A 14,799-nucleotide genomic window follows, 5' to 3' on the forward strand; every position below is an offset into this window, starting at 1 on the left:
GATCCATATAACCCTGTATAAGGGCTTCTTGTTGCAATGTTCTCTGTATTTTTTTAAACAGGAGGGAGTTTTCTCGGCAACACTAAATTACTAACTGTGATTGCACATTGGAGACATTGAGCAATGACCATTTAGTCTCAAGAAGGCAAGCCTATGTCATCTTTTGAATGCTTTATTGAATGTGTTCAACAAGTCTTGAACAAATTCAGGAAAAAACGACTTGACTTTCAAGCCGGGTAACTCTAACTTCTCGGAGTACACTCTAGATTTCAGGACAAAGGTTACTGGAAGTGGATGCAACAAGCTGGTGTGCACCCATACCAACAAGGATTACATCTAGTCAACTTAACAGGGCTTTTCTGCCATGACATCCAGATGACACTCAGTTTGCTCATTGATCTGTCCATCTGCCTCAGCCAAAGCCACTTCTGAAAAAGTAAAAAAAAAAGCCCTTTCTCAAGGATTATAGACCCAATACAGGTCAATCGATGCAAACGGTGTCAACGTACAGGATTTTGCTTTTACATTGGCAGTAAAAAAGCACTGGGTCTCAATAGAACACACAATCAACTCAGGACCTACAAACCCTTAAAATAGGACCAATTGGAAATGCCACTATGCAATGTAACAAACCTATTTAACTTAGTCAGCAAAGTCCACCAATGCCATATATCTCTCTTTATCTCCACAACGCAAAATGCACTCACTGATCTGAGTGGAAATTCATAGTCAAGGTCCATAGAACTCATGGCAGCCACCATACCACCATGCAAAGGGAGCAATTCAGATGGAGTGAACATAATAATGGGATTCTTTTTTGTATTATAGAAAGGGGTAAAGCCAGTCTATGTTTTGAGTATTGGGAAATAAATTACGTCATCATTAATTATTGTTACCCCCTTCGCTGGTTTTATTAGCCCTAGAGGAACTCTAAAAGGCGATGATAATCGTCAAACTGGACTTGCAAAGTGCATATAACTAGATCCAAAACCTAAAGGGGCAATGAATAGAAAATAGTTTTTAGCACCACCTCTGGCCACTGTGAGTATTGTGCCATGCCATATGGCCTCTCTGGTGAACCTTCATTATTCTATTGCCTTATTAATGATGTCTTTCAGGACATGCTGTGCAAGTTTGTGATTGCTTACATCAACGATATATAAATCTGTTTTCCATTTTTAGAGCCAAGTGCATAAAAAACTGAACAGAATGAGCTGGACATTAACAAAAAGCCTATAATGTTAGTTTTAACAGTCAACAATTTCATTCTTAGGTTGTTATCAGCACTGAGGGGTTTCTTTCACAGTCATTTGTCAGAAAATGACTCAGAAGTGCCATAGACAAGGTTGTTTAAGTATTTTTTATTTTTGTAACTTTAACTCCCCCCCCCCCCCCCACACACACACACAAACACAAACACACACACACACACACACACACACACACACACACACACACACACACACACACACACACACACACACCATCTTCTTCATATTAAGTATTGTGGATCAACAGGCTAATTTTCTCTTGCTCCCATTGTACGTTATCTAAAGTCCCCAGAGCCCTATTGGCAGGTAAACCTATGTTGTTGCCACTTCCTAAGTGACCACTGTTCTATTGATTTTGTGACAGATCTTCCAATATCCAAAGAAACACTTCTTAAAGGTTATCATTGACCAGTTCTATAAATCCCTGTACATCATTCCAGTACCCAATATTTACATGCCTTCCATCAAGTGGAATGTGCGAAACAGGAAATCTGTTTCTTAAGACTTTTTGTGCCACTGACAGAAGCACCAGCCTCTATTTCTTCCTAGGCCTGAGAACATCCAGAACTGCTTGCAACACACAACAAAACCTATCCCTGTGTGTACTTGAATTTCCTGTATTGCAACCAGAATGGATTGAACAATCAACACATATCTGAATAAGCAACACAAACACAAACAGAGTTTGATGACAGAAACAGATGAGAAACCCTAAGCCTGAACTAGGTTATTTTGTAAGGTTGTTATCTATATATCAACCAAGGTGGCAAAAATCTCATGCATTACAGCATAGGCCCCTAAAAAAACATACAATGAATTAACAAAGTTGAAATTTTCCCATCTCTGCTGCATAGCTGAATGATTCAAAGTGTCCAGATCGAAAATAATCACCCCTAACCCACAAACAGCCAATATTCCACCTTCCACTTCTAAGCACATCCAAACTTTGGAAGGTGACCAGCCTAAGTTTAAGTCAGGTTAAGGCCAGAGAAATTATTTTGAATACCATCTCAAGAGATTCTAAAGATTTTGTTCAGCTTTTTCAGATTAATGGCCTACTCTCTGAATTACTCACGCTTTTTGCATGGATGTGTTAATTGTTTGGACATAAAATACATAATTGCATACATTTGCTGATGACACATCTCGGTGGTTACATTTGCTTTATAGAAAATAAAAAGCAAAATCTGTCTCTAACAACCAAAAATGTAATTGATGCACTGTAGGGTTGTACTGGAAATTGTACTGGGAAAAACTGATTTGCAATATACTGTATAAATAGGCATTTTTCCCAATTTTAATGTTGTTTGGCATAAGTGTGAATTACATGTTACTTACAATCTACTTTACTAGGAACACCTGCACATCTGTTCAGCTGTGATGTTATACAAACAGCTAATCATGTGGCAGCAGCACAACGCATACACTATGCAAATAAAGGTCACAAGCTTCAGTTAATGTTCAAATCAAATTTTAGAATGGAGAGAAAATGAAAAGTCTGTGACATTGACTGTGGTGTGGTTGTTGGTGCCAAATGCATTAGTTTTAGAAACTGCTGATCTCCTACTATTTTTCCATGCAACAATATTTTAGACATTTCAGACAGAATGGTACAAAAAAACGAAATATATCCTGTGTGCAGAGGGTCTGTGGGCTGAAACACCTTGTTGATAATAGAGGTCAGAGGCGAATGACAGGAATGTTAGGCAAGAATGACTGGACTGAGCTAACAGAATGTCTATAGTAACTCAAATAAGAAACCTTTACAATCATGATTCTCACAAGAGCATCTCGGCATGGACACCATATAAAAACCTTTTTTGTGTTTGATCTACAACAGCAAAGAACACATCAAGTTCTCTAAGCAAATAATAGCAAGTATCTGAGACTATCATGAGCACATACTGCAAAAAGACATTAACTATCCAGATAATGTAAACCTACTGTACACCCATGATAGCCTTAGATTCTTGTTCTTGGTTGACAGAAGTGGAACTGTGGTTGACTGTTGTAGCACATCCATCTCTAGGGCTAATGTTTTGTGCATGCTGAGGTACTTTTTTTTGGCAAGATTGTTAAAAGTGACCATTTTATAATTCTTTTAGTAACTTTATCTGGGTATTGTCCTATCTTACTAACAATTCATTACCACCCACTGTCACTCATTCATTCATTCATTCATTCATTCATTCATTCACTCTGCCTAAACTCTAAAGATTGTTGTGTGTTAAATCCCCAGAGAAAATCTCGAACCAGCCCACATAGTACCAACAGCCATGGTTAAGTCAAAGAGATCAAGTTTTTTTTCACATGCTGATGTCTGATGTAAACATTGACTGAAGTTTTTGGCCTGTATAAGCAGGACTTCATGCACTGAGCTACTGCAAAATGATTGGTCGATTATAAAACTGCACATGATGTAAATGAGCAAGGATACAAGAATTCAGGAAACCTAAAACTCTCAAATATCCTAATAACATTTTTCTCCCCATTGCAAAATATAAAAACAATTAATACACAAATTAGCAAAAATAGACACAAGGAAAAATAGAACTTGGTAGATAGAAAGTAGTCTTGGAAAAACTTAATTGCTAATGTGAAAGAGGAAAAGTTAATGCAATACACTGTGTAATAATGTAAGCTGTTCCATGATAGACTTTTTGTTTACACATATGATAGGTACTCGAAAAGCCAAGATTTCTGCTCTTTGTCCTGGAGTCTGTAATTATGTCCAGTAAGTTTCCTTACTGGAGGGACTGTGGGTTATAACCTGAGGAGTTGAATGCTGCAAGCTCATTCAGAGATGAGTGACTCTACTCAGAAGGAATAATTACAGGTTTCTTTGTCACTCTCTGGAATGGAAGCCATAATAATATATAAAGCAATTATTAAATCCAGCTCATCTGGACTGGATATACAGTAAGTTCAAGTATGATCACAGTTTACCTATTTTTCTCAATACTTTAAAAGTGCACACACGTTTAAACGCTTATTCACATCTTGAAAGATTAATGCCTAGCCAGTCCACTTACTGGCATGTTTTTGGTAGTTGTCTTGTTAACACCCAGAAAAAGAAAGATTCTGGTGAGAAAAGGCTGTTTTTTGAGATTTCAGTACTGTTAAATTGCCCAAGATGAAAAAAAGAAGAATGCTAGATAGGCAGGAAAAGGTTATATAAGGTTACAGGTCAATAGCAACCAATGTACCTATTTAAGATTTTTATGCTACATTAATTTAAAGCCACTCTGCAAGTAAAGGAACATAATTTATTCCAGTCCATTGTGGTGTTTTTTTGCCTGATAGACATATGGCTTTTTATACCCAAGATAATTTCTTGTCAAAATAAAAGAACATAATTTAGGAAATAAAACTGATGAATATTCAAAAGAAAGCAAACGTTTTTATTCATACTGGGTATAAAATATATATTTATTAATTTACCCTATATGTGGCATTATTTTGTATTCTTAGGGTTCATTGCCAGACTGGAATATTGCTTATCATCAAATAATGACACTACTTAAAACTGAAACTAGCCAGTGCCACTATAAGCCCTTATGTATGAACCACAACCAGTTTATATGCACTTAAACTCTTAAATAAGGCACACATTAACAGTACTTTAGCTGTCACTAAAGCATTCATGTGCTTGCTATTTTATCTTCATATATATATATATATATATATATATATATATATATATATATATATATATATATATATATATATATATATATATATATATATATATATATATATATATATATATAATTTCCTTAAAGCTTATGTAATAGTAAATGTTGCAAATCATTATTGTCAAGGTAAAATAATGATGATCTTTAACCAATCCAATATAACATTGTTCTATATTGCTATTGAGGTCACATCTTTTAAAAAATGCACCATTAGTGTCTGATTCCAATTTTAGCTCATGAGTTGATGAGAAAGAGTTTTACTTACCTTACAAAAGCACTATTCAGCACATATGTTTGTTACTATTTTAATTTATGCCTGCCTTTCTTTATAATAGGTTACAAACTGTTACATTTAAAACAGTTTGGGTTTAAATGAATGTCATGCATTTGAATATAATTACCTTGCATTTAGTCTTATACATTTCCTGGAAAAGTGTGGATGTGTTAAAGGCAAAGGAGAACAGTTATATATGTGGAAAGATTGCGAGACAGTGTGAGGGGGAAGTTAAAGAACACATTGCTTCATGAATGAATAAATGCCGCTCTGTCAAAAAAATATCAGAAGAAAGAAATTCTTAGTAGCAGTGAAGCCAAAAAAATTGAGAAATAGGTGTAAAATGGGCAGGCAGGATCCAGGAGGCCAAGGCATGGGGATTAACAGGATCTGATATGACAAAATAAATCACATTCGTGATGAGGACACTCACTTTTTAAACTCTTTGTCCACTCCCACAGGAGTGGTCTGTGAGTAAATTATCACTTGGCTGTCAGATCACGACAGGCTGTGTTAATCCCAGTTGCAGTCTCCTCTTATCTCATTTCTCCTTAGAGAATGAACTAGGCATGTCTGTATTCGATGAGCCGTGCGTAACCTCATAAAAGAAGGCAACCTCTTGTATGTTAGATTTTCATGGTTATAAAGGGTAGAATAGGCTTCTAGAATTGCTCGTTACAGACAATGAATATTAACTGGATTAGATATGCACAATTGGAAATGAATGGTAATCAGAGTAGCCGATTATGAATACAAATATCTTTCCAACACAGCTGATAAAATTATTTCTTGACAGAAACCCTAAAACAAAATGAATAATGTAAAAAAAATAAGAAAATCAACAATCCAAACCAATACATCATATCTCACCATAATCAGACATATGGCAATGCAACTGGCAAACTGCGCTGAACATCATGGGAGACATCTGCAGTTTTGCAGTCCACTGTATATAAAATGGCAGGAGTGTTTTGAACAAATTTTGTCCTTCCGTTTGGGCTTCTGAGCTTGTGTAGAATGAGGCAGAACATCTGTGGATGATTCATTCTGTGTGCATAAGTGGATTACCTACACGACACCATAAAGCAGACCTGTGTGATTAACATATGGTTGCTTAAACACAGACACATGTTTCTGCCCATTTAGATAAACAAGGGATTCCATATCATGCTCTGGGTGTGTAGAAGGAGACGGTGATTGCTTGTCCAGTAAAATGATCCTGTTCCCAATGTCAGACCAGGAAACAGGAGACAACTCTGGAAAGAAAAAAACTAAACAAAAAGGCAGAGAGTGAGAGAAAGAGCACATAAAGCCAAGGTTTACTGAGTTACTTTGCCTTATTGAACTGTACTGTCACAACCCATTAGATGCTAAATTGCTAAACTGCTCTTGAGCTATTTCTTTATTATACACTGCCAATGTTATTTATGTGAATGTTTTGCTGTTGTTGTCGTTGCCGCTGTTGTTCTTGCGTGGCAGCCATGATGGCAGATGGAGTGCTTCTTGAATTGGATTTGAATGGACTGGAGAGGAGTGAGAGAGAAAATGATAGAAAAAGACAGAGCAAAAGAGGGGGGTGCTGCTCTTTCTCCCTTGAGTGAGGCAAGTTGTCAGGGGGATGGCTTGACATAATTAATCATAATAAGTGCTCTAACAGTGAAAGAAAGGTTAAATAAATGTCCAGTAATCACATCATCTAGGCCTTCTAGAGCGAGGCCTTCAAAATCTGCTCCATGACAAAGAAGGTTTAGAGCTAACACGTTTTGGTAACTGCATGTGAAGCAAGGTGTTGAGTATATACTTTAAAAAAATACGAAAATATCAAGATATTGTAATGACAATACACTGAAAGGAAAGACATGTTCTATTTGTCTAGGGAGGTGGGGGTTTAGTGGTTAAGGCTCTGAGTTACTGATTGGAAGGTTGTGGATTCAAGCCCCTGTATCACCAAGCTGCCATTTTAGGGGCCCCTGAGCAAGGCCCCTAACTCTCAGTGATTCAGTGGTGCTGTATCATGGCGGACCCTGTGCTCTGACTCCAGCTCCTATCATCGCTGGGATATGCAAAGAAAGAATTTCACTGTGCTGTTAAGTATAAAGCACCTAGCTACTGAATAACCATGTAAAGAAAACACTAGAAAAAAATATTCTGCTTTATAAAGAAAGTTAACTAATTTTAACTCAAAAACATGTTAAGAAGACTTAATAGACTAATTTGCACATGCATTTAAGCATCATTTTAGCATTGGCATATTACATTACAAATTAAGGTACATGAAGATTTTCACTTTGAATATAACTACAAAGTCTCTTCACCAATTCTTTGGTGATGACACTATTCTGCAACTAAACTTTCATGCATTTGCAAAATATTATATTTTCAATTAAGGAAGCAGACTAAAAGAATCAATGAGTGTGAGCAGTTGTGAAGGAAATTGTTACTTGCATGTATATAGGGCCAAGAAGTGAGTTTAAAATGAAGAACAAAAAGTGCAGTGGTGGTACAAAGGGTCTGAAAAGTAAGCTAAATATAGTGATTTAAAGTTGGCAACAGTGATGAGTAAGAAAAGCGTAATGTTGTTCCTTATATGCTTTCATTTGTATCGATATTTCACATTAGGAAACATTATTAGGGCCATCAGAATGTGACAGAGCTCTTTGTTCTTGATTCTTTCTTTTTCTCATAACCAGCCTGCATTTATTTGCTAGTTTTTTGTTGCAACCTCTGTCAAAGAAATAGTAGAATTATAATTGAACTGTTCACCCAATATTATTCATATTGTGTTACCACATATTATTGCATTTAAGCTATTCGTATTACACACGATTGTTGGCTGTATGAATTTCATCTTTCATAAATTACATTGTTGTCACATAAAGATCTGTACTATATAAGCCTCATAAGAGTGATACACATTACTGCTCAAACAACCTTCTTGGGATGTACCAAGGACACAGAAATCATCACAGCCCATTTTATAGCCCTCTGAGGTCAAATTGGAGGCCAATGAGATATGTTCATACTCTGTGGCTAATACTCTCTAGTTTATGATGGTTTAACAGGAGCAGTGGCTTATCTGCTTTACATATGAAGCAAGGCGTGTGATGGATATACCATTGACATGTTTGAATTTAACAGCACTCACAAGTGTCCTGCAACAATGCATGCTATCACATTCATTTAATGCTAAATTTAGCTCGAATTGAATTGCCACAGGGGCAATGCTACAGTATCCCAACTCTCATTTTTAAATCAATTAGGAGCTACAGGTAACATCTTATATTGAGTTTGGGATTGGAGATGTTAATGATGTCTTTACTTTTACAAATGAGCTTTAATCATATCAGTGTATAAAATAACAACGGAAATTAATTCCTCTTTAAATCTTAACCAGAGATTAACAAATTAACAAATAAAATCCTTCTTTATTATACACAGCATTTTATTAACATTTTTCTCATCCACTTAACGGTGCACATATGCATGATACTTAATTGCTCAATACAAAGCATAAAGTTTAAAATATTGCCATTAACATCTGGGTTTATGTATGACTTGGATAATTGTTGGGACACTTGTATTATGGCTCAGTGAAAGGTCATTTGAGACTAAGAGCCTTGAGGTTGTGTGCTGACATTAATGTTAACTCTAATTTATGTAATTCGGCAAGTCAGTAACACTCTCATCATCCCAGTGGCTGTGGTAATTAGTAACAAAAAATAAACAATTACTACTTATAACTCACAAAATTAAGTCATATATCATGTCATTCATTCACTGACAGCATGCGTCTCCACACACACACACACACACACACACACACACACACACACACACACACACACACAGCCACAGAGAGTGTCACTAAATCATAAACTTAGTCAGCTCCCAAGAACAATTGTTGCTATACACTGAAGCATTGGGTTTTGGAATTAAAAGATGAATATTAAACCATACACCATAAATTCATCGTTCATCAGCTGATATTCTATCTATATCTAGTTGTGTAAAACAGCTTAAAACTGGGCACCTTTGGTGGAAGACCACCCAATTTGTATGTGACAAAAAGTTTAAGAAACAGATATTCTTAAAGTTAAAGTAAATAAAACATGACATTTGTTTGTATATGCCTGCAAGAAGATAGCAACCAATTGATAATCACCAAGCATTCTTCTTTCTGGTGTGCCTTTGGGTCATTGTTTTTCTAGATGATCAAGTTCTCCCAGTTTTGTTGAATGCATTATCAATAGAGATTAAACGATTGTTTGATTTGTTTGTTTGCTTGTTTGTTTGTGTTCAGCAGATTACCAGTTCCCACATGTATCCCACAAGTATCAATTTTCACTCAGTAATAATTTCCATTTTCCTGAAAGGTTCAAGCTATCCAATTGTTTTTTTGTTTTTTTAATCTGACTCCCATAACAGAGGAAGGCAGTGAGTTGGAAAGAGCAAAGGAAATAGGGAGAGTGGAGAGATGCAAAACACTTTTTGACATGGTATGCCTTTTAAGTCAGAAGGTTTGATGTGCTAATGACATGCAAATGTATGCAAATGAGCTGCCTTTGCCCAGATTCAGGCAGAATGTGTGAAGCAGAGTTGCAATTTCAGGAAAGGTGTCTGTTTGCTATAAATAATCAAAATTAATAAGAAGTTGTGGCATTAAACTGAATGGACAAACTACTGTGTGCTGTGAAAGGATAATATGACAGAGGCAGGAGAGTAAGGACTGCCTCCTCATTTTCAGACTCATATCATTCTGTCACTCGATTTATTCAGATCATTTCCATTTAATTTCCATTCCTCCTGCTTGTGGTACTCATCTGAGCAGCCATGTTAACAGGTCACTTGTGTGCATGAGTCTTAATCTTAATATTGATGTCGAGGTCTGGCGAAGACTTAACGTCTGATTTAACCCAGTGTGTACACATGACTGTGCTAACTCGCAATGTTATGATGCACATTGCTCATGTGTATCTGATCAGCCTCTGTGACCTGATTAACGTTTCCCTCTACAGAGCACAAGCACTTAGGTGTGATACTGCACATCAAGCTTCACCCAGATTTGACTTGTTTGCTCATCTCTCCTCACAAAGCATCAAATCAATATGCTAAAAACAGAGAAGAGAGGATGTAGGACACACTTATCTCCCTCATTATAGCACATGATTGTTGTTTTCATGAAGAGCTAAAGCCATGGTACTGTTAGCTCCTAGACTTTTCTGTTCAGATGGTTTTGAGGTTGTGTGTGCAGCATCAGGAAAACATATATCCTTTAAAAAAATCACTTTGCTTCCACTTATAAAGCAGATTGTATGCTCTTTTTCTCCCTTGTCTTTTCTTCCATTGTTTCTTCGGTCAACAATAATGGCTATTAGATCCTCATTTTCTCCTGAAAGCCTGCCTGCAAGTGGTTCATACTGCTTTAATTTCCATTAATGATAATTAACTGTTCAGTTTAATAAGTGTCAGACCAGAGTGAGACATGCAGAGTGAGGACACAGGAATGTCACAAATAATAAATGAGGTGTTTGGTGAGATGAGTAAAATAATGTGGCCCTGGTGGTTACCCCTGCAGAATATATATATATATATATATATATATATATATATATATATATATATATATATATATATATATATATATATATATATATATATATATAAATTATTAGTAGTAGTAGTGGTAGTAGTTGTAGCAATAGTAGTAGTAGTAGTAGTAGCAGTAGTAATAGCAGTAGCAGCAGTAGCATTAGTAGTAGTAGCAGCAGCAGTGGTGGGTCGTGCATTTGGTACCTGTGCCTTCAGTGGGGACTTATCCGACTTAATCCACCTCTTAATACCATCACTATCAGGTCGCAATTATAGAAACCATAAATACTATACAAAAAAACGCAATATAACAACGCGTGGCTTTACAGAGAGAGAGTCATTTCACATGTTGAGGGTGAATACCATTTTACTAAAGCAAGAAACCCAGTTAAGACAACTCCAGACCTCTACACTACAATCGCAACTGTGCACCTACAACATCTGGAGCAGTTCAGAATCAATATGTGACCTAAAACATAAGACAAAAACATAAAAATTAAAACAAAATACAACTTACTCACCAGAGATCCAGACTCATAATTTGCACCGCTCCTTAGAGGCTGTAAGCCAGTGGTACCGCTCGATTTTACTTGTCTGGAGGTGGTGAACAAACCCTCTCCTGGGCTGAGACAAGCTAGCTAGCTTCGGGGTTGGCCGACCTCTTCACAATGTCTAGCTTTTCTTGAAAATTGATTTTTAAGTATGTACGAGACCAAATAAATTTCTCTTTCTCTGTAGGCATAAAAAAAGTCTAACTCTTATGTATTAATTTGTGCAGAGCGCTACATGTGTGTTTTGCCAGTCGAACTTGGTTGTAACAGTTTCCCTCTTACCAACCAATCAGAGGATAGTTAATAAAGAGATTTATTGCTGATAGAGACTAAACACCAACAGTAATGACTTTGAAGGCCCTGGGCAGATTAGATTGACAAAACAGCACATAGAGGCTGAAATCTGATTGGACAATAAATCTAACATCCACATACATGTACTGGAAGCAGTGCAGCCCAGAGAAATGCTACGAAATAAAGAGAATAAACTGTTAGTTAGTAGTAGTAGCAGTATTATTATTAGTAGTAGTGGTTAAAGTAGAAGTAGTAGTAGTAGTAGTAGAAGAAGCAGTATTATTATTATTATTATTATTATTATTATTAATAGTAGTTAAAGTAGTAGTATTAGTAGTAATATTAGTAGTAGTGGTAAATGTAGAAGTAGTAGCAGTATTATTATTATTATTATTATTAGTAGTAGTAGTAGTAAAATTAGTAATAGTAGTAGAAGTAGTGGTGTATTAGTAGTAGCAGTATTATTATTAGTAGTAGTAGTAATAGTAGTAGTAGTAGTAGTAGTAGTAGTAGTAGCAGTATTATTATTATTATTATTAGTAGTAGTAGTAGTAGTAGCAGTATTAGTAGTTGCAGTATTAGTAGCAGTATTATTATTATTATTAGTAGTAGTAGTAGTAGTAGTAGTAACCCAGCCATTAGGGGGGCACAAGCTAGTGTACTCTTAGTGCCGGTCCCAAGCCCGGGTAAATGGGGAGGGTTGCGTTAGGAAGGGCATCCAGCGTAAAACATGTGCCAAATCAAATATGCGGATCACAAATGAGAATTTCATACCGGATCGGTCGAGGCCCGGGTTAACAACGACCGCCACAGGTATCGTTAGCCGACAGGGTACCGGTGGAAATTGGGCTACTGTTGGCCGAAGGAGGAGAAGGAGAGGAGGAAGGCGTCTACAGAGACGGCAGGAAAAGGAGCAGTGTAGGAGAGTAGAGGTTCGGGTTGGTACTTTAAATGTTGGTACTATGACGGGTAAAGGGAGAGAGATAGCTGATATGATGGAGAGGAGAAAGGTAGATGTGTTGTGTGTTCAGGAGACCAAGTGGAAAGGGAGTAAGGCCAGGAACATTGGAGGTGGGTTTAAACTGTTTTATCATGGTGTGGATGGGAAGAGAAATGGTGTAGGGGTGATTCTGAAAGAAGCATACAGTAAGAGTGTAGTGGAGGTGAAGAGAGTTTCTGATAGGGTGATGATCGTGAAGGTGGAAGTTGAAGGGATGATGATGAATGTCATCAGTGCCTATGCTCCACAAGTTGGCTGTGAGATGGAGGAGAAAGAAAGATTCTGGAGTGAATTAGATGAAGTGGTAGATGGTGTACCTAGGAAAGAACGATTGGTGATTGGGGCAGACTTTAATGGGCATGTAGGTGAAGGGAACAGAGGTGATGAGGAGGTGATGGGTAGGTATGGTTTTAAGGAGAGGAATGTGGAAGGGCAGATGGTGGTAGATTTTGCTAAAAGGATGGAAATGGCAGTGGTGAACACGTATTTTAAGAAGAAGGAGGATCATAGGGTGACGTATAAGAGTGGAGGAAGGTGCACACAGGTGGATTATCTTCTGTGTAGGAGATGCAACCTGAAGGAGATTGGAGACTGTAAGGTGTTGGCAGGGGACAGTGTAGCTAGACAGCATCGGATGGTGGTCTGTAGGATGGTTTTGGAGGCGAAGAAGAAGAGGAGGAAAGTAAGGTTTGAAAGAAGAATAAGATGGTGGAAACTGAAGGAGGAAGAGTGTAGTGTGAGGTTCAGGGAAGAGGTCAGACAGGGGCTTGGTGGTGGTGAAGAGGTGCCGGATGATTGGGCAACTACTGCAGGAGTGATGAGGGAGGCAGCTAGAAAAGTACTTGGTGTGACATCTGGAAATAGAAAGCAAGACAAGGAGACGTGGTGGTGGAATGAGGAAGTGCAGGAGAGCATTAGGGGAAAGAGATTGGCAAAACAGAAGTGGGATCGACAGAGTGATGAGAAGAGTAGGCAGGAGTACAAGGAGATGCGGCAGCAGGTTAAAAGGGATGTGGCGAAAGCCAAGGAAAAGGCATATGAGGAGCTGTATAAGAGGTTGGACACTAAGGAAGGAGAAAAGGATTTATACCGATTGGCCAGGCAGAGGGACCGAGCTGGGAAGGATGTACTGCAAGTTAGAGCAATAAAGGATGGAGAGGGAAATGTGTTGACTAGTGAGGAGAGTGTGTTGAGAAGATGGAGGGAGTATTTTGAGCAGCTGATGAATGAGGAAAATCAGAGAGAGAGAAGGTTGGAGGATGTGGAGTTGGTGAAGCAGGATGTAGATAGGATTAGTAAGGAGGAAGTGAGAGCAGCGATTAAGAGGATGAAGAATGGAAAGTCGGTTGGACCAGATGACATACCGGTAGAAGCGTTTAGATGTTTAGGAGAGATGGCAGTGGAGTTTTTAACCAGATTGTTTAACAGGATTCTGGAAGGGGAGAGGATGCCTGAGGAATGGAGAAGGAGTGTGCTGGTACCGATCTTTAAGCATAAGGGAGATGTGCAGACCTGCAGTAACTACAGGGGAATTAAGTTGATCAGTCACACCATGAAGTTATGGGAAAGAGTGGAATCCAGGCTGAGAGAAGAGGTGACCATCTGTGAGCAACAGTATGGTTTCATGCCGAGGAAGAGCACCACAGATGCCTTATTTGCTTTGAGGATGTTGATGGAGAAGTATAGAGAAGGACAGAAGGAGCTGCATTGTGTATTTGTGGATTTAGAGAAAGCGTACGACAGGGTGCCGAGAGAGGAGTTGTGGTATTGTATGAGGAAGTCAGGTGTGTCAGAGAAGTATGTGAGGGTGGTGCAGGACATGTATGAGGACAGTGTGACGGCAGTAAAGTGTACAGTAGGTACGACAGACTGGTTCAGGGTGAAGGTTGGACTGCATCAAGGATCGGCCCTGAGCCCTTTCCTGTTTGCAGTGGTGATGGACAGGTTGACGGACGAGGTCAGACAGGAGTCTCCCTGGACTATGATGTTTGCAGATGATATTGTGATTTGTGGTGAGAGTAGAGAGCAGGTTGAGAAGAGCCTGGAGAGGTGGAGATATGCGCTGGAGAGAAGGGGAATGAAAGTCAGTAGGAGTAAGACAGAGTACATGTGTGTGAATGAGAGG

The 14,799-nt window shown here is 38.0% G+C and overlaps 1 protein-coding gene across 3 annotated transcripts in view; it reads left to right on the forward strand.

Annotated features, from left to right (window-relative positions):
• nrg3b (neuregulin 3b) overlaps positions 1-14,799 on the forward strand; it is a 197,616-nt gene that overhangs the window by 137,177 nt on the left and 45,640 nt on the right. The window lies entirely within an intron of this gene.

This window comes from Silurus aristotelis (genome assembly GCF_946808225.1).
Source record: "Silurus aristotelis genome assembly, chromosome: 12".
NCBI classification, from domain to species: Eukaryota; Metazoa; Chordata; class Actinopteri; order Siluriformes; family Siluridae; genus Silurus; species Silurus aristotelis.